Below are 21,010 nucleotides of genomic sequence, written 5' to 3' on the forward strand. Positions count from 1 at the left end.
TAAGTATGATATTTCAATACCTATATCATGAACTGAAAACTTTGAATTATGACCAGTTCAACAAATATGTATGGTGTGAATATTAGAAGTAAAGCCCTCTGTTCACCGAATGCAGGGACACAAGGATTAATCAAGAATGATCCCACTTTCAAGGAGCTTTTAATATAATAAGAAAGATGAGATATGGGTAATATAATTATATTACAATGCAGAAAGATACAGATCATAAAACCTCTATAGAAAAATAACACTGGGGGTGAGAGGAAAAGCAATATTTTTATTAAGGGAATCTGGGAGGGCTTCCTGGAATAAGACTTTGAGAAAAATCTTTTAGAAGGAACAAAATGTGAATATGCTGAGTGGGACAGAAATACTTCATATCCTGGGTGAATAAAATACAGTTTGTGAAGCCAGAAAGTGGAGTTCAGCCTATGTATTTAGAAGTGCCTTCATAAAATAAAAGTTCAGAACAGAAGAAACCAGTTCACAGAAGTCTTTGAATGATGGGTGCATAAGCTTGCATTTAGGTAATTAATATAGTTAAACATACCAGGTTCTATCAATTGTTTCAGTTTTCTGGCAAATCATAAGCACTAAGATCTTCATCAATAAAATTTGTCTTATTCAGTTCTATCTATGCATGAATATATTCTATGAAATTAAAGGTAGTAGTGTCCATTAAAAAATATAAAGAAATAAACTTATTACCAAAACTTTGCCTCAATGCAACCTCATTTAACTTAATATATAAAAACAATATAAAAATTATTGAAAAGGAATCAGAAAAAAATTGGCTAAATGTATGGATGAATGCCAATATGACTCAATTGTACTGAAATTTTTGTCTTAAAAAATCAATCACTATTTCTAATAATATGAGTTAATCTTTTCTGAATATATAGGTCAGGTGTTACACAAAATTTGGGTTTACATACACTACCTTTGATCATCATAGCAGCTCTGTAATTTGGGAATTGCTAATACTACTTTATAGATGAAACTAAGATTCAGAAATGCCCAAGGTCACATAGTAAAATAAGTTTTGGGTCTGAGATGGTTACTCAGGTCAGTTGGGCAAGCTGCAAAACTAGTGTCACTTACTTTTAGCACTTTAAACACCAACCTAGTATTGTAAATGTTTATTTATGTATTTTGAAAGAGAGAGGGAGAGGGTAAGAGAGGGAGAGAGAAAGTGTGTATGTGAGTGGGGGAGGAGCAGAGAAAAAGGGAGAGAGAATCCCAAGCAAGCTCCATGCTGACAGTGCATATGCAGGGCTTGATCTCATGAACCCAACTCTGAGATCATCACCTGAGCCAAAATCAAGAGTTGGACACTTAACCAACTGAGCCACTCAGGTGCCCCAAGACCAACCTAATATCTCTAAAGGTAAACCTGGATCTCTGATGATATTAATACATTTGGGTTTCCCAGATACTAACTCAACTTCTCCAGGATAAAAAATAAGAGAATTATTTTCTATTTTCTTCTTTTACCTGATCACAGAAATAAATGATATTTTTACGGAAAAGCAGCAAGCCCAGTGGATACTAAAAGACAAGACAGAATTACTGATTCTGTAGGAATGCATTCTATTCACACTTTTATATATAAACTCTACTGGCACTAATACTGATGTTTAAAAATGTCAAGTCGATTTCAAGTATAATCAGTTCTTGTGAATCCCAAGTCACATACAGCTTGAAGGGTTACACAAAACACATAAAATTTAATTTCCCTATATTAAAACACATACACCTACTGATGCAGAACATCAAATGCAATTCCAAGAAACCAGTTGGGAAGATGATCTGATAATCAGAGGGATAACACTCGTGAAAAGACCCCTTGGCAAAAGACATTTCTCATGAAACTGAATTTGCTCTAGGGATTTCCAATGGTCATTAAGGTAAGAGAGCTTCACATAATATCACCCAATCAGGACCACCCTGCTCCTTTGGGCTCCTAAGTCTATTAGCTATGGTATCTGGAGGTGGGGGCCTTTGGGAGCTGATTATTTTATAAGGGTAGATCCCGAATAAATGGGATTCCTGCCCTGATAGGAAGAAACTCCAGAGAGCTCTCTCCCTCTCTTCCACCTTGTGAGGATGCAGCATTTTGGTTTTGGGTTCCCTAGACTCCAGAATTGTAAGAAATAAATTTCTATTGTTCGTTAGCCATTCAATCCATGGTATTTTTGTTTATAGCTGTCCAAATGGACTAAGACATTAGGACAAACTACAATCAGGATGGCTACATTGTTTAAATTGCAACTGGAGGCTCTCCAAGGATTTTGACTTAACTACTTACTCCTGCTTGTGATTTAAATATGGAAGACATCCCTGACCAGCATTTTTATTCCAAAACTTGAATAACAAGCCTCTTGTCTATAATACATTTTCTTACAACAGAGGACAGATTTAGAATTTTATTTTAGGTAACTTAAAGATTTCATTTTAAATGGTCTCAAGGTTTCAGGAAAGGTCTTTTGGTTAAATCCTAAGGCATGATGAAAAATTTGTACCTTTAAAATTATGTTACATTACTACTTTTTTATTAAAATTGACAACTACCTTATTACTGAAGTTAATGTAAATATTTCACTGAACTTAAACTTCATATCATAGCTTAGTCTTTTCAGGTCCTTCCAAGTAAAATACTGAAGTTTTTATTCCTTTTCATATGTGATTTTTGAGGTAACCTCTAAAGTACTTTAATAAATCTTTAACTTACCATACATTCGTTGTAATCAATTTTCATAGGATATTTCTATATCTCCCACTGAGGTTTCACTAAAGTGCTCACAGTTAATCTAGTAAGATTTTATTCCACTTAAAAGAAAATATTAATTCCAGCTAACACAGATGAAGAATGACCCAGAAGTGTTTCACTTAATATCAGAGCCTATTTTTTTAGACTTGTTATCTAGAGGATCAAAACATTTCTTTATTTTTTCTGCTTAGCATGCTGCTAAATACCTAGTAGATTAACCTCCCCAAGGAGAGTTTGTCAATTGTCATTTCTTTCACTTACCCACAGACCCAAGTTTAATTTAATTTCAGAGTATCTTTGATTAGTATGAGGAGCAAGAAAAAAAACACGTTGATTACAAGCACATGATCAAAATAAAATACTAGTGCAATAAGATGTGAAATGAATTTAAATGATACAAAATAGTTCCTCAATTATGCCACTTTTCTTGTCCCTTCTCTTCACTTTTGGAAGTGAAGATGAGTTTTTTGGGTCAGTAAGTGGACAAGTTTCTTTTTTTTTTGTTCAGCTTTCTTGAGCTATAATTGACACCTAACATTGTATAAATTTAAAGAGGCAACACTGTACAGCATGTTGATCTGATACATTTTAAACTGCAAAATCATTACCAGACAAGGTTCTTTTTGACATCTAGGAGCAAACTGTGGCTCAAGAGCTCATCTTATTTTTATAGGTTAAATCCTTATTATTTATTTCAATTACATCATCATATTTTCTACCTGTGACATTCTTATTTATTTATTCATCATATTCATCGATTGTAATTTACATATTATTTTTCTAATGATTTTTTAAAATTAAGAAAGAGATGAAAATAATTGTGGCAGACATTAGAAACTGACCACCCAAAGCCATCAAATCTTCTCCCTCGTCTTCCTCTACTATAGAGGCAAGATTTAGAAATGTGATCCAGTTCTGGCAGGGCTATGTCACTAAAACTTATGGGGTATGTGTGAGGGGAGGGCTTGGGCAATTGCTTCTTAAAGTATATCCTCTTTTATCCTTCCCTATTTAGCTTCTTGCATCTTCCCCTTTCTAATCCAACCTGTGAAAGAGAACTGAAACCCAAAGACAGAGAAGTTATCTTGCCATCATAATGGTGACCATATATACTCATAATACCAAACTTTTTTTCTCTCTCTCCTTTCATCACTAATAAAGCATATTGGAATTAAACCAAAATTAGGGCTCTTGGTTAATGTGATAACTGACCAACTCTCATAGGGTATATAAACCATTAACACACATTGACGAAGAGCAGAACACCATGCTAAGTAGTAGAAGGGAAAAATAAATGGCTGCTCAGGAGACAGAAGGAGCCTGGTTCCTTTGAATATCATTGAGCTATCCTGCGAGTCCTAGACCGCTTAAAATGAGTTAATGTTTATTTCAGGCACTGTGGACTATTTTTCTAATGTTTGGAGCTGTAGACATTCCCTCAGTGTTTAAATTGCCAAATTCAAAAGAAAAAAAAATTCAAACTGATGAATTACGTTTATTTACCATTGATTGTATCACTTAACTGCTTTAAATAAAAATCCCCCTAAACTAGGTTTCAATACTTTACACGTTTGCAAAAACATGGATATAAAGCAAGTTTGTCTTTTACTCCTTTCCTGGGTACTGATTTCATTTTTCACTCAACCTCCTTCACACTTAAAAATGTTATGATGCAAACATTTTTCAAAAAGATCTAAAAAAAAAATGTATAGCTGGGGTGCCTGGGTGCCTCAGTCAGTTAAGCATCTGACTTTTGATTTTGGCTCAGGTCATGATCTCTTGGTTTGTGGGTCCAAGCCCTGCATCAGTCTCTGCACTGACAGCATGGAGCTGGTTGGGATTCTCTCTCTCCCTCGTTCTCTCCCTTGCTTGTGCACTCTTTCTCTCTCTTTCTTAAAATAAATGAATAAACTTAAAAAAAAAAAAGAAACGATGAATAAATCCCGCATGCCCTCCTGAAGGGAGGACATATTTTGGACCATCGCAAGTTTATTTGCTTTTGTTTTTCTTCTCTGAGAAAATTCTAAGAACCCAGAAGCATAATTTTCAAGATAATGAAAAAGAAAGCAGTGAAAGCAGGTGTTAAGTACTATGACAATGGACACAGAAAGTGGTGTCTCATGATCAGTCAAACCCTTTATCAGGCTATCTACAGCTGGAACTGGAATTACAGTTAAAGAAATAGGAAATTGAAAAAGGGGATTACAGTGTGAAGAAAACAAACCAAAAAAGAACTAAATAGCCAGAGAATGTGACGTGACATGACTGAATTCCAGCATATTTTAGAAGCTTTTTCCCTACTGATAAACTCAACTCCTATTAGGAAATATTGACTCCAAGACCTTTATCTCTTCTTAGACATTTTCATGATACATCTTTTTTTGTTAATATTTCTTTCATATCATTCACATTAATTCTCTTGGAGACTTAGATTTTTTTAAACCTTATAATTATTTTGTGTAAGTTAACTTATTTATTTTTGAGAGACAGAAGGACAGAGAGAGAGAAGGACAGCACGAGCTGGGCAGGGGTACAGAAAAAGGGGCAGAGAAAATCCCAAACAAGCCCCATACTGTCAGCACAGAGCCTGATATGGGGCTCAATCTCATAAATCATGAGATCATGACCAGAGCTGAAACCAAGACTTAACCGACTGAGTCACCAAAACCTTACAACTCTTTATTGCTTAAAGCAGTATCTTTCAGATGTTTTCAAAAAATTTATCACTCTATTTTTTTTTGTGCTATTTTGTCTATTGTCTGTTTCTTTTCATGGTCAATATCACGGTGCTATTTTTGATTTCCATGTCCAGTTAACTTTTGTTTGAATGCTACACACAGTGTACTGAAAAAAAAAAAAAAAAAGGTAGAGGCACCAGATAATGATATCTTCAACTAAACAAGTTTTATTCTTTCTTCTGCTGGGAATACAGTGAAATGACAACCTTAATCCAGTCCTGGAGAGAGTGATGTGAAGGGGAGTGGTTACTTTGGTAAGATCCAGGTTACCTCTGGTTTCCTTTGTTCTTACAGGATAGTCTTTCAAGACTGCTTGGAAATCTTTGTGAATCTTTGTCTCTTCCGCATTAAAAAAAACTGCAAAAAATCTCATCTTTTTGTAAGACTTTTATGACTTAGCTGTTTAACTCCTGCCTTGCACAGCTTCAGATTTTGACAAATATCTTGAGGGAGACTGCATGTTGTTTTGAGGTTCCTTAAGTTCCTGCTCCATTGTCAAAAGCAGCGTGTGTGTGTGTGTGTGTGTGTGTGTGTGTGTGTGTGTGTGTGTTTCTGTTCCACAGCAGTGGTTTCCCCTTGAGGATAACCCTCAGATTAAAAAGGCTGAGATGAGCAAAGCCAACGTGCCACTCCCTCAAGTGCTTTCAACTTTCACCTGGTGTTCTCGTGCACATCTCCTTGCCTCCACCCTGTATTTCCCAAATACACACAAATACAAGGAACTCATGATGGTTTTAAAAAGTTTTTGCTCAAAGTTTGTGCAGCTTCAGAATTCGGTAAATGTCAGAGGTGGAAACTGTACATGCGTTTCTCAAGCTCCAGTTTTGCTATTCCAGCCGAATGAGGTTGTAAAAAGTTCTGCTACATTCTTCATTTCTAGCAGTGACCTTCTGTCTGAACCTCACCCATATTTGCAATCTGTAGCCTCTGTGTAGATCCAGGAATACCCCTAGGGACTATTGCAGAGGCCCACACCTCACTTTTGAAATGTTCTCCCTGTCTTCAATTTTACTCCTTTTAGTTCTCATTGTTTCCATTGCTCTCTAATGTCTTTAAATACATATTTTTTGTAATTAATTGGCTTTTCTGTTTGTTTTGGTGAGAATTTTGGCCTACTATAAACTATTTTATCCTTCCAGGAAATATCCTGTTGTTTTGAATTTCCATTATGGAATTGAAACCCTCATTTGCTTATAGAGTATTTTAAGACTAGCAACACACAAGGAATAATGTATCAAACACCAGTTTATCCTCCACGCAGTTTAAGATGTAAATGTTTGTTGGGGTGCTTGGGTGGCTCAGTTGGTTAAGAATCCAACTTCGGCTCAGGTCATGACCTTGCCTTTCATGAGTTTGAGTCCCACGTTGAGCCCTGTGCCGACAGCTCAGAGCCTGAGGCCTGCTTCAGATTCTGTGTCTCCTTCTCTCTCTGACCCTCCCAGCTCACACTCTGTCTCTGTCTCTCTCAGAAAAATAAATAAATTGTAAAATAATTTGAAAATTGTTTTAAAGATATAAATGTTTTCAATTCAACCCTCTTCCCAACTTAATAAATTATTGCAAGTACAACAGAAGGTTCATGTATATAATTCTTCCCCAAAATTATTCATTAACATGAATTTAATATTTATCATTCTTTTTTAAAGTTTATTTATTTATTTTGAGAGAAGAATGAATGGAGGAGGGGCAGGGAGAGGGAGACAGAGAGAATCCCACGCAGCCTCCACACCCTCACCATGGAACCCACTGCAGGGCTCTAACTCATGAACTGTGAGATCATGACCTGAGCTGACGTCAGACACTTAACTGACTAAGCCACCCAGGTGCCCCTAATATTTATCAGTCTTATACACATCTTTGTGACTTTTGTTTACACCCACACACAACCACATCCACATGCTCCCAAACCCCCACACAGATACATTCAAATTCACAATTAGTATTTTTGTTTCTTCCTAAATTTTATATAGTTGGTATCATACATTGATTTACCTTGTGCAACTTGCTTTTTAAAAATTCAATATTCTTGGAGTGCTTGGGTGGCTCAGTCGGTTAAGCATCCAACTCTTGATCTTGCTGAGGTTGTGATCTCACAGTTCATGGGTTCAAGCCCTGTGTCAGGTTCTGCACCAACAGCAAGGAGCCTGCCTAGGATTCTGTCTCCTTCTCTTTTAGCCCCTCCCTGCTCTTGCTCTCTCTCTCTCAAAATAAATAAGCATTAAAAAAATTCATCATTCTTATTTTGAAATTTAATTGTGTTCATACATGTAGTTTCTGCTATACACTTTCACTAAGCATTTGAAATTTTTTGTTCTTTTGCCACTGCAGTCAATACAGATATGAATATCTTTATGCAGTTTATCCTTTCACATATGTGAGAATTTCTCTACAGTTGATACCTAAAAGGATATTTTCTGGGACAAATGTTATGTACATCTTCAACTGGACAAACTGCTCTCTAAGATGACACTATTAATTTAAATGCCATCCACATTTTATAGGAGTTTTTGTTCCTCTGCATCCTCACTTAAACATAGATTAGTCTTTATAGTTTTGTCAATTTGATGGCATGAACAGGTATCTCGTTTTGCTACTTTTTACATTTATATTTTCTTATTTATTGAAAGAATTTTTATATATGCTCAATATTAATGCTTTTGTAAAAATGGTTATTTACTTTTGAGAGAGAGCGAGAGAGCACAAGTTGGGGGAGGGTCAGAGAGAGAGAGGGGACCGAGGATCCAAAGCAGGCTCTGTGTTGAAAGCAGGGAGCCCGATGCAGGGCTCTAAACTCACAAACCCCAAGTTCATGACCTGAGCCTAAATTGGATGCTCACTGATTGAGCCACCCAGGCATCCCAGTGCTTTCTTGATTATATTTACTGCAAAATCTTTTCTCAGTCTATTGGGATGGGGGGGGGGGAGGGGTGGCTCTTACACTTTGCTTATTGGGTCTTTTAAAGTACAGACATTTAAAACTTAAATGTAGGGGGTTCCGGAAGATGGCGGCGTAGGAGGACGCGGGGCTCACAGCGCGTCCTGCCGATCACTTAGATTCCACCTACACCTGCCTAAAGAACCCAGAAAACAGCCAGAGGATTAGCAGAAGGGAGTCTCCGGAGTCAAGCGCAGACCAGAGGCCCACGGAAGAGGGTAGGAAGGGCGGCGAGGCGGTGCGCGCTCCACGGACCAGCGGGAGGGAGCCGGGGCGGAGGGGCGGCTCGCCGGCCAAGCAGAGCCCCCGAGTCTGGCTGGCAAAAGCGGAGGGGCCGGATGGACTGTGTTCCGACAGCAAGCGCGACTTAGCGTCTGGGAGGTCAGAAGTTAACAGCTCTGCTCGGAAAGCGGGAAGGCTGGAGGACAAAGGGAGGGAGAGCTGCTGAGCCCCCGGACGGCAGAGCTCAGCTTGGCGGGGAACAAAGGCGCCAGCGCCATCTCCCCCGCCCATCCCCCAGCCAAAATCCCAAAGGGAACCAGTTCCTGCCAGGGAACTTGCTCGCTCAGCGCAAACACCCAACTCTGTGCTTCTGCGGAGCCAAACCTCCGGCAGCGGATCTGACTCCCTCCCGCTGCCACAGGGCTCCTCCTGAAGTGGATCACCTAAGGAGAAGCGAGCTAAGCCTGCCCCTCCAGCCCCCGTGCACCTTGCCTACCCACCCCAGCAACACAAGCCTGGCAGTGTGCAAGTAGCCCAGACGGGACACGCCACCCCACAGTGAATCCCGCCCCTAGGAGAGGGGAAGAGAAGGCACACACCAGTCTGACTGTGGCCCCAGCAGTGGGCTGGGGGCAGACATTGGGTCGGATTGCGGCCCCGCCCACTAACTCCAGTTATACACCACAGCACAGGGGAAGTGCACTGCAGATCCTCACCACGACAGGGACTCTCCAAAATGACCAAACGGAAGAATTCCCCTCAGAAGAATCTCCAGGAAATAACAACAGCTAATGAACTGATCAAAAAGGATTTAAATAATATAACAGAAAGTGAATTTAGAATAATAGTCATAAAATTAATCGCTGGGATTGAAAACAGTATACAGGACAGCAGAGAATCTCTTGCCACAAAGATCGAGGGACTAAGGAACAGTCACGAGGAGTTGAAAAACGCTTTGAACGAATTGCAAAACAAAATGGAATCCACGATGGCTCGGCTTGAAGAGGCAGAGGAGAGAATAGGTGAACTAGAAGATAAAGTTATGGAGAAAGAGGAAGCTGAAAGAAAGAGAGATAAAAAAATCCAGGAGTATGAGGGGAAAATTAGAGAACTAAGTGATACACTAAAAAAAAATAATATACGCATAATTGGTATCCCAGAGGAGGAAGAGAGAGGGAAGGGTGCTGAAGGGGTACTTGAACAAATTATAGCTGAGAACTTCCCTGAACTGGGGAAGGAAAAAGGCATTGAAATCCAAGAGGCACAGAGAACTCCCTTCAGACGTAACTTGAATCGATCTTCTGCACGACATATCATAGTGAAACTGGCAAAATACAAGGATAAAGAGAAAATTCTGAAAGCAGCAAGGGATAAACGTGCCCTCACATATAAAGGGAGACCTATAAGACTCGTGACTGATCTCTCCTTTGAAACTTGGCAGGCCAGAAAGGCTTGGCACAATATCTACAGTGTGCTAAACAGAAAAAATATGCAGCCGAGAATCCTTTATCCAGCAAGTCTGTCATTTAGAATAGAAGGAGAGATAAAGGTCTTCCCAAACAAACAAAAACTGAAGGAATTTGTCACCACGAAACCAGCCCTACAAGAGATCCTAAGGGGAATCCTGTGAGACAAAGTACCAGAGACATCACTACAAGCATAAAACATACAGACATCACAATGACTCTAAACCCATATCTTTCTATAATAACACTGAATGTAAATGGATTAAATGCGCCAACTAAAAGACATAGGGTATCAGAATGGATAAAAAAACAAGACCCATCTATTTGCTGTCTACAAGAGACTCATTTTAGATCTGAGGACACCTTTAGATTGAGAGTGAGGGGATGGAGAACTATTTACCATGCTCCTGGAAGCCAAAAGAAAGCTGGAGTAGCCATACTTATATCAGACAAACTAGACTTTAAATTAAAGGCTGTAACAAGAGATGAAGAAGGGCATTATATAATAATCACAGGGTCTATCCACCAGGAAGAGCTAACTATTATAAATGTCTATGCGCCAAATACCCGAGCCCCCAGATATATAAAACAATTACTCATAAACATAAGCAACCTTATTGATAAGAATGTGGTCATTGCAGGGGACTTTAACACCCCACTTACAGAAATGGATAGATCATCTAGACACACAGTCAATAAAGAAACAAGGGCCCTGAATGATACATTGGATCAGATGGACTTGACAGATATATTTAGAACTCTGCATCCCAAAGCAACAGAATATACTTTCTTCTCGAGTGCACATGGAACATTCTCCAAGATAGATCATATACTGGGTCACAAAACAGCCCTTCATAAGTTTACAAGAATTGAAATTATACCATGCATACTTTCAGACCACAATGCTATGAAGCTTGAAATCAACCACAGGAAAAAGTCTGGAAAACCTCCAAAAGCATGGAGGTTAAAGAACACCCTACTAACGAATGAGTGGGTCAACCAGGCAATTAGAGAAGAAATTAAAACATATATGGAAACAAACGAAAATGAAAATACAACAATCCAAACGCTTTGGGATGCAGCGAAGGCAGTCCTGAGAGGAAAATACATTGGAATCCAGGCCTATCTCAAGAAACAAGAAAAATCCCAAATACAAAATCTAACAGCACACCTAAAGGAAATAGAAGCAGAACAGCAAAGGCAGCCTAAACCCAGCAGAAGAAGAGAAATCATAAAGATCAGAGCAGAAATAAACAATATAGAATCTAAAAAAACTGTAGAGCAGATCAACGAAACCAAGAGTTGGTTTTTTGAAAAAATAAACAAAATGGACAAACCTCTAGCCAGGCTTCTCAAAAAGAAAAGGGAGATGACCCAAATAGATAAAATCATGAATGAAAATGGAATGATTACAACCAATCCCTCAGAGATACAAACAATTATCAGGGAATACTATGAAAAATTATATGCCAGCAAATTGGACAACCTGGAAGAAATGGACAAATTTCTAAACACCCACACTCTTCCAAAACTCAATCAGGAGGAAATAGAAAGCTTGAACAGACCCATAACCAGCGAAGAAATTGAATCGGTTATCAAAAATCTCCCAACAAATAAGAGTCCAGGACCAGATGGCTTCCCAGGGGAGTTCTACCAGACATTTAAAGCAGAGATAATACCTATCCTTCTCAAGCTATTCCAAGAAATAGAAAGGGAAGGAAAACTTCCAGACTCATTCTATGAAGCCAGTATTACTTTGATTCCTAAACCTGACAGAGACCCAGTAAAAAAAGAGAACTACAGGCCAATATCCCTGATGAATATGGATGCAAAAATTCTTAATAAGATACTAGCAAATCGAATTCAACAGCATATAAAAAGAATTATTCACCATGATCAAGTGGGATTCATTCCTGGGATGCAGGGCTGGTTCAACATTCGCAAATCGATCAACGTGATACATCACATTAACAAAAAAAAAAGAGAAGAACCATATGATCCTGTCAATCGATGCAGAAAAGGCCTTTGACAAAATCCAGCACCCTTTCTTAATAAAAACCCTTGAGAAAGTCGGGATAGAAGGAACATACTTAAAGATCATAAAGGCCATTTATGAAAAGCCCACAGCTAACATCATCCTCAACGGGGAAAAACTGAGAGCTTTTTCCCTGAGATCAGGAACACGACAGGGATGCCCACTGTCACCGCTGCTGTTTAATATAGTGCTGGAAGTTCTAGCATCAGCAATCAGACAACAAAAGGAAATCAAAGGCATCAAAATTGGCAAAGATGAAGTCAAGCTTTCGCTTTTTGCAGATGACATGATATTATACATGGAAAATCCGATAGACTCCACCAAAAGTCTGCTAGAACTGATACATGAATTCAGCAAAGTTGCAGGATACAAAATCAATGTGCAGAAATCAGTTGCATTCTTATACACTAACAATGAAGCAACAGAAAGACAAATGAAGAAACTGATCCCATTCACAATTGCACCAAGAAGCATAAAATACCTAGGAATAAATCTAACCAAAGATGTAAAAGATCTGTATGCTGAAAACTATAGAAAGCTTATGCAGGTAATTGAAGAAGATATAAAGAAATGGAAAGACATTCCCTGCTCATGGATTGGAAGAATAAATATTGTCAAAATGTCAATACTACCCAAAGCTATCTACACATTCAATGCAATCCCAATCAAAATTGCACCAGCATTCTTCTCGAAACTAGAACAAGCAATCCTAAAATTCATATGGAACCACAAAAGGCCCCAAATAGCCAAAGTAATTTTGAAGAAGAAGACCAAAGCAGGAGGCATCACAATCCCAGACTTTAGCCTCTACTACAAAGCTGTCATCATCAAGACAGCATGGTATTGGCATAAAAACAGACACATAGACCAATGGAATAGAATAGAAACCCCAGAACTAGACCCACAAACGTATGGCCAACTCATCTTTGACAAAGCAGGAAAGAACATCCAATGGAAAAAAGACAGTCTCTTTAACAAATGGTGCTGGGAGAACTGGACAGCAACATGCAGAAGGTTGAAACTAGACCACTTTCTCACACCATTCACAAAAATAAACTCAAAATGGATAAAGGACCTGAATGTGAGACAGGAAACCATCAAAACCTTAGAGGAGAAAGCAGGAAAAGACCTCTCTGACCTCAGCCGTAGCAATCTCTTACTCGGCACATCCCCAAAGGCAAGGGAATTAAAAGCAAAAGTGAATTACTGGAACCTTATGAAGATAAAAAGCTTCTGCACAGCAAAGGAAACAACCAACAAAACTAAAAGGCAACCAACGGAATGGGAAAAGATATTTGCAAATGACACATCGGACAAAGGGCTAGTATCCAAAATCTATAAAGAGCTCATCAAACTCCACACCCGAAAAACAAAGAACCCAGTGAAGAAATGGGCAGAAAACATGAATAGACACTTCTCTAAAGAAGACATCCGGATGGCCAACAGGCACATGAAAAGATGTTCAACGTCGCTCCTTATCAGGGAAATACAAATCAAAACCACACTCAGATACCACCTCACGCCAGTCAGAGTGGCCAAAATGAAGAAATCTGGAGACTATAGATGCTGGAGAGGATGTGGAGAAACAGGAACCCTCTTGCACTGTTGGTGGGAATGCAAATTGGTGCAGCCGCTCTGGAAAGCAGTGTGGAGGTTCCTCAGAAAATTAAAAATAGACCTACCCTATGACCCAGCAATAGCACTGCTAGGAATTTATCCAAGGGATACAGGAGTACTGATGCATAGGGGCACCTGTACCCCAATGTTTATAGCGGCACTCTCAACAATAGCCAAATTATGGAAAGAGCCTAAATGTCCATCAACTGATGAATGGATAAAGAAATTGTGGTTTATATACACAATGGAATACTACGTGGCAATGAGAAAAAATGAAATATGGCCTTTTGTAGCAACATGGATGGAACTGGAGAATGTGATGCTAAGTGAAATAAGCCATACAGAGAAAGACAGATACCATATGGTTTCACTCTTATGTGGATCCTGAGAAACATAACAGAAACCCATGGGGGAGGGGAAGGAAAAAAAAAAAAAAAAAAAGAGGTTAGAGTGGGAGAGAGCCAAAGCATAAGAGACTGTTAAAAACTGAGAACAAACTGAGGGTTGATGGGGGGTGGGAGGGAGGGCAGGGTGGGTGATGGGTATTGAGGAGGGCACCTTTTGGGATGAGCACTGGGTGTTGTATGGAAACCAATTTGACAGTAAATTTCATATATTAAAAAATAAAAAAAAAAAATCTATGAAAGAAAAAAAAAAAGAAATAAACATTAAAAAAAAAATTTAAAAAAAAAATAAATAAAACTTAAATGTATTCACTTAAATGCTTACTTTACACATTTTGGGTCTTAATCCATCTATATCTGAAACAGGTATGAAGTAACTATCCAATTTTACTTTTCCATACATGGAGTCAATGCAATCAGCATTCCTTCATTGATTCACAATGCTACCTTGATCAGCTACTAAGTTTTTAGGTATGCATGTGTTATTTTGTGCATATCTATTCAATTCCATTCATATTTGGTCTCCCACAGTATATTTGTTTTCAAAATTAGCTGCCTAAAACATTAGTTGCCCATTGTTGGCATTTTGCTTCTTTGTATAAATTTTTAGTATTAGTTTTCTTAATCTAGGTAGGTAAGGCTCTGCTCCATAAGCAAAAGAAATCACCACAAAATTTTAGTGGCTTAACAAAAAAGTGGATCTCCTCCAAGTGATGAATCAGGGATCTAGGCTACTTCATCTATGGCCATCTCAGGGGCTTCAAGGCCACCTAGATGCATATAATTTTCTCTCATGTTCCATTGGCTAGTCCTAATCACCTGGCTAAAGTAACTGTATGGAAAGCCGGGAAATGTAGAGTGCACAGTTTCTGCTATATGTATAAACATTTATGCAAACCTATTATAATTTTAATTCTATGTTACTGAATTCATAAATTTTAAGATAATTGATTTTTTTAAATTAAAGTGTTAATTATTTAGAGCAGTTTTAGGTACCCAGCAAAATTGAGGGAAAAGTACAGAGATTTCTTATATATTCACTGCCCCCACATATGCATAGCTTCCCTCACAAATAATGAACACTATCAACGTCCCCTACCAGAGTAGTACATTTGTTACAGTTAATAAGCCCATACTGACATACCATAATCATCCAAAATCCATAGTTTACATTATAGTTCATTCTTGGTGTTATACATTCTATGGGTTTGCACAAATGTATAACATTTATCAATCATTATTGTATTTACAGGATATGCTCACTGCTCTAAAAATCCTTTGTGCTCTATCAGATATAAGATCTGTGTCTAGATTAATTTTTTTGCCTATGGATGTCTACTTGTTCCAGCATCATTTGTTGAAAAGATTATGTTTGCTCCATTGTGTTGCCTTTGCTTTTTGTTGTCAAAGATCAGTTGACTATATTTATGTGGGCTTATTTTAGGGCTAATTTGTTTCATTGACCTATTTGTCTACTTTTGCTAAAATCACACTGTCTTGATTTCTGTAGCTTTGTAGTAAGTCTCCAAGTCAGGTAGTGTCAGTCCTCTAACTTTATTCTTCTTCAATATTATATTGACTATTCTAGGTATTTTTGCCTCTCCATATAAATTTCAGAATCAGCTGTTGATATCCACAAAATATCTTGCTGGTATTCCGATTGCAAATGCACTGAATATATAGATCAAGTTTGACAGAGCTGAATCTTTGCAATATTGAATCTTTCTATCCATGGACATGAATGGATTATCTCTCCATTTATCTAGTTCTTCTTCAATTTCATTCATCAGCATTTTGGAAGTTTCCTCATCTATGAAACTATTCCTCACATATTTTGTTATAGATATGCCTAAGAATTTCATTTTGGGGATGCTAATGTAAATGATACTGTGTTTTTAATTTCAAATTTCACTTGCTCATTGCTGGTATATAGGAAAGCAACTGACTTTTGTATGTTAATCTTGTATTATGCAACCTTCCTATAATCATTTACTAGTTCCAGGAAATTTTGTTGCCAATTATTCAGATTTTTTTACATAATTATGTTATCCACAAGTACAATTTTATATCTTCCTTCCCATCTGTACACTTTTTGTTTTCTTGTCTTATTGCATTAGCTAGAACTTCCAATATCATGTTGAAAAAAAGAGGTGAAAGGAAACATAATTGTTATCTTTATATTACTGAATATTTATGCTTATAAATGCAGTATGTATAATTTATTTAGATTCTCTTTAGAAAACATCCCACTTAGAGAAATGGAATTGGCTACAATGCAATAGAGCCACATGAGAGTAGAATGACTTAATTTTGCACATTGATGCATTTCCTCCATGAACTTTCATAATCTATCTAGTATCTGGCTAGCTCTGTGTGTCAAGACTAAAAACTAAGATGACAAAATGCCTATTTACTCTAGCTTACCCTTTTGATGATTACTATATACTTTCACCCATGATCTAAGAAATGATAGATTCTATCTGCTCTGTATAACCACGTAGGCCTTATTAGTTTTTTCCTAAAATGAAAAAATAAGTCACTTCCTTCAAAAATATCTTGAAAATATGCAATTTTATCACATGTCTATCATTTTCAGCGTTTCTCTTATTCACACAGGAAAATGCAACAAGAGTTGCTAGACCCACTGTCTGCTTAGATTTCAGAGTAAAAGGAGGGTAGTATGCACTTGAGACGCCTCCTCTAATTGGTTTCTGGGAATCCAGAGAATTGGCCCAATGAGGGTAATAACATTGATTATTCTTTATTAGTAGTAACTTGAGAAAATAAATGCATATGAAATATTGCTTCCTAAACAGACTACTTTTCATGCTTTTTACATAGTAAGTGCTAAAAAGCCATTAAATAGAAAGGCATATTTAGTTATATGGCTGTAAGTACCTAAAGTTCAGAATTTAAATACAGATATCCCATGCAGCAACTGTGCACCAACAAATTGTCTCTAGAAATAAAGGACTCAAAGAGAAAGCATTTGAAACCAAAGGAGGTGGATTCTCTGTTGTTTTTTAAATTGTTAGGATGGCAGTCAGCAAATGAATACTCAAGTCTTTTTCAGCAGCCTGAAAGAATTAATTATATACCCCAAATACTAAAGTTATTGCTAGAAAATAAATTATACAGGAAATCCAGCTGGTCAGATACTTCTACACAAAGCAAATGTATTTTGGGAAAAGTTTTGTTGTGGTGTGTGTGCGTGTATGCATGTGTGCATATGTATAGGGTGTGAGTGTGTGTGTGTGTGCTTGAGGGGTGTAATAAAGAAATGGATAACAGATGGTTACTCTCCAGAAATAATTTTATATACTCCAAACCTCACAGCATATTACCTATATTCCCTGACAAGCACCTGTATTATAGAAAGCCACAAAAGTGACATCCTTTGACTGTCTTGTAGTGGAGTATATTTTTCAGTGAAAATTAAAGGAAAAATTCACCTCTAACTATAGTTTTGAACTTGCCCTCATGTAACACTTCAACATTTTGATCCTGCTTTAACCAGCCCTAGCTCCTCTACTTCCTTATCCTACCACGGAAAAGGCGCAGGGAAGCAAGGAGAGAGGTAAACCTTGAAAAGCTAGAGAAGAATTATGGAAGTTCTGTAGTTCCCACCTAGCCCTACAGGATGAGGAAGAGATTTCCAGGTAGATTCTACGCTCAATCATGGCTATAAGGTGAGTTACAATCACCTGGGCCAAATTCAGCACAAATTTCAAGATATGGACCCTTGAGGGAAAAGATTTAGAACTTTTCAAATTATTGTAGGATACTTATTAAGAAAAAACTAAAATTACTACATAACCTGTATCTACAAGTTTAGAGACTTTATGGTACACTGGTAAAGAGCTTAAAAAAACAAGAATTACTAACAGGCATGTATATTTTAAAGGAGATAAAGAGTGGACCTAGGAAACAAAGACATCTAACTTCTACACCTGTAAAAAGAACTAGAACAAATACAGTGCCAAACACCTAGAAAAGCATGAAATGCAGAAAAATCATCGCCTGCCTTGCTAGACTAATCCAACCCACTTTTATGTAAGAATGCCCCAGAGGACCTAACGCTGTGCTCATGGTACACCAGCAGCAACACCTTTCAGAGATTAATTTGAATGCCAACTAATTATCTAGTCAGATCAGCACCTTTGTTGATGACCATTAGAGCGAGTGCCTTCTGAAAGGCACTTTTCTTTTCTTTCTGGGTAAACCCTAAATGACTCACGAAGCATGAATCACAATGCCCACCCTTTGAAAGTGGGGGAAAATATATATGATTTTTAAGAACTCCACTTCATGATGTTTACTGTAACAGTGATCTTTGATGGCTTGAAACAGTAGGATCCTGGTTGATGTGTAAAAACTGACTTCAATCTGTGAGCCACTGTAGGCATAATTTCATGGAAATAGAGTAAACTTTATCAGGTTTTTCTCTGGGGTTCCCACCAACACAATATTAGCAAACAATCCACTGTCTAGTGAATATAATTGAGGCAAGGAAAAGCAAGCAATAACATATACAAAATGTTTAGGTTTGTTGTTTGTTTTAAGAAAAGCTTTAAATTGTCTCCCAACAATGTAGTCACCAGTAAATTAACAAATAAGTTAGAATTTATTACCATTTGGCTAAAATCCCAAATTTCCATAGGTCCTTAATTTCTCATCTCTGAAATGAAGGTGTTAAATTATTAGATGATCTCTAAAAATCAATGCAGCACTATAACCCTATGGTTCTTGAAGATATACTGGAATTCTGTTTCCCATTATGCCTACCTATTAAAATTGTAAGTAACTATAGCCTAAGTAGATAATGTCTCTCAATAGTTACTTCTAAGATGTTGAGCTGGAGAAGGCAGATAGTATAGTAAAAGTGATTATCTTTATACAAATAAGACTTTTACATTAAATGAATAGATGACCCCAAAAATACCTGTGGTCCTTAGAAAGACAAGTAAGTCAATTCACTTTTTTAGAATACAATAAGTTGTGCTGCTATATTTTTTTCTTTTTCTTTTTCTTTTGAGAAGGTTTTAGAGAAAACAAACCAAGGACTAAGACCTAAAGAGAAGTAATTTAGACTTTTAAAGACAATGGATCTTCACCTAGAAGCCCAGCCATGTACACAAAGCCAAAAGTTATACCTAAGGTTGAAATACAAAAGAGGAAGAAAGCCTGAATGTCCCAGCAAAAAACAATAGCAGCAGAGCTTCAGCAGCAAATCTGAGAAATAAAGTTAAGAACATGAATGGACAAATACTTAAAAAATAAAGAAAATTACAGAATACAATCACCTGGAACTTATGAGAAAACAGACCTGAGAAAACTTTTGCCACAAAGAAAATCAATCCCATATCTGTAACATACTTCTTAAGAGATGATTCCAGGAATAGTCTGTGCAAATAAACCTTTGCTTATGCTAAAGTATTCCCAATTGTTAAAATATCTCTATATTCACCTTATTTGCCATATTTCATCTACTTTTGTAAATAAAACTTAAAACTCCTCATGAATAATGACACGCTAAAATACTATCCTTTTCCTGAAGGAAGAGAAATTATACTATCATCTTTCACTTAAGGATTGCAAACTTCTTTTTATTGCTGATTTCACCTTCCTCTTCCTTCAAAAAATATCCTAGTAACAGTACAGAATATGTTTCAGTGTTATTACACATAGCATATATATAGTCCCAAACATCTTTGGTTCAAAGCTGGTTTCAGAGGGAATTACAAACCTAAATGAATCAGCTCATGACCTCTTTTAAAACTAACTTCGGAAATGACTGCTTCATGCTTCATCAACTGTCTTTAACATAATGAATTATAAAGCATGGTTAAATCACCTTGCAGGGACTATTTAAAAGTGAATAGAGTCCCTTTACTTTCCAACTTATTATTTCTCTTTGAGGAAGATTAGGAGAAGATACCAGATGGTTAGCTGTCCATCCATACTAATCTTAAAGGCAGTCAAATGTCCAATGATCCATACTACATTAAGTTCTTTTGTGCATAGTGTGTAAGTCATTTTTGAGGGTCACTAGTAGACTAACCATAGTAAGTAGGTAAAATACTTGTTGAATTTCACTGTATTATGTTTATTATCCAATATAAATAGGGTCATATGCTAAACTGTATCCAATTATAATATAACAATTGATACTAATTGACATTAGTAATAAAATAAAAATCAGCACCTGAATAAAAGTTTTAGTAAGAAAATGAGACAAAAGTGCAATGCTCTCACATTACAAAGATAAAAAAAAAACCTCCTTAAATCTAAATAGCAAGATTCCTCAGTGCCACCAAACACAACCCAGAGAAGAGAAGTTGCTTTTAAGTCTTTTAAATATGTCCTTATCCTTGCATTCCCAGTAACTTCACCAGAGTTTGGGCTAACCTAGTTAAGTTCTCTGAAATATTGGTAATCATGTAAATCATTTATCTTTGAACTAACTCTCAACCTAGTGCCTTCTACAAACCACCAACCAATTATTTCTCATGATATTGTCCAGTTCTGAATCCTGGGTTGCATATACTGATACCAATAGAATACACCCATAGATCCAAAGCATTCCTTTGAAGAATCATTTTGGGTTATGAGATCGTTTCTATGTAGCCAGAAAGAAATTCATAACCCAGTTTTAGTAAAGTGTCAGCCACTAACTAGCTATCTGAGCTTGAGGAAGGCACATTAGGTCAATCTAACATTAACCTTCAGATTGCAAAATTCTGTATCTGTGTAGTACTTTGGCAGGCAGAAAGCAGTTAGAGATCTGAGGACTTATTCTTAAACAGACTTTTGACCAATTCCC

Source organism: Panthera pardus, unplaced genomic scaffold (assembly GCF_024362965.1).
Source record: "Panthera pardus isolate Hobbes unplaced genomic scaffold, ASM2436296v1 HiC_scaffold_10, whole genome shotgun sequence".
Lineage (NCBI taxonomy): Eukaryota > Metazoa > Chordata > Mammalia > Carnivora > Felidae > Panthera > Panthera pardus.